This window comes from Pteropus vampyrus, unplaced genomic scaffold, assembly GCF_000151845.1.
Source record: "Pteropus vampyrus isolate Shadow unplaced genomic scaffold, Pvam_2.0 Scaffold328, whole genome shotgun sequence".
Lineage (NCBI taxonomy): Eukaryota > Metazoa > Chordata > Mammalia > Chiroptera > Pteropodidae > Pteropus > Pteropus vampyrus.
Genome location: NW_011889109.1, coordinates 1,222,072 through 1,223,296, shown reverse-complemented (window position 1 = coordinate 1,223,296; position 1,225 = coordinate 1,222,072).

Genomic DNA, 1,225 nt, shown 5'->3' with positions numbered 1-1,225 from the left:
AGGCAACACAGGATTTCATACATTTGGGGAAAATTGAACTGGCCAGGCAGAAATGGGGCCCCACAGGTCCAGCAGGAAGAGAGAGAGTCAATTGTGCGTATGCAGGCGGAAAGTAAGGATGGCCCGGTAAAGGTGACCAGGAGGCAACTATGGACAGATCTGATAAGGGCCAGGGACAACCCAGAAAAGATTGATAAACAACCCAGTACACAGTACCAGTCTTCCTGTGGCAGCAGCTTAAACCAAAGCAGAAATTCCAACCCCTGCTTGACAGGCAGGCAGTTTCTACACCTTGGAATGGACTTCGAGCGGAAGACACTCAACTCTCGGCTCCTTGCCTGGATGACTTTTTGCAGGACCGGGAAGTGTCCAAAATATTCACCCAGACAGACAAGATCAATTCACCTTTACCTGAGAACGACAACAATGGACCTTTACTGTCCTACCAATGCAGTATCTCCACAGACCCATCATCTGCCATGGTTTTGTGGCTGAGGATTTGACTGGCTGGGCCAAACCCTCCACCATACAACTGTACAATTTTATCAGTGATGTCATGCTAACCTTTGACTCTCTTTCAGACTTACAGCAAGCCGTAACCAGCCCCCACCTTTTACCAGCTCTTGAAAAACTGTTAAGGGCAAATGGAATACTTCTAGAGGTCACAAAATATATTTATAAATTTGCCAATCTAAAGGGTGTCAATTGCGTACTTTCTAAATGCCATTACAAATTGTGGTTTCTGAGAGTTAAGAATTTGTATTACGATTAAAAGGGAAATATATATGTAGTGACAGAAGGTATAAGTTATAGAGATTTATTTTATAGGCGATTAAAGGAAAGTAGTTTGTCTTAAAGCTGGTTATTTCTAAATAATAAGAGGCTAACTGATGGGATGATGAAAGTTACAGAAGATCTGTGAAGAGAAATCTTGAAAGAAGAAACTTTAGGTTAAGCTACTCAAGATTGGAAATAAATTTAAATGTCAAAAGCAAGCTAATTCAAAATTGGAGTTGTGTTTTCTTCTGCAAACAAGGCAGAATTTCTGGGACTATTGGTCTGCTACTGACATGGAAAAGGTTTCTGCCTGAAGAAAACAAAGATTATGTGTTTTATCAGGATTATTTTCTGTGTTTTATATTGTTTTAATCAGGCCCTTGGCTACTTGAGGAACTAAGTTTTGCTAATAATTGTGCAGAATTGGAGTGTCTCTTTCCTCCCCACA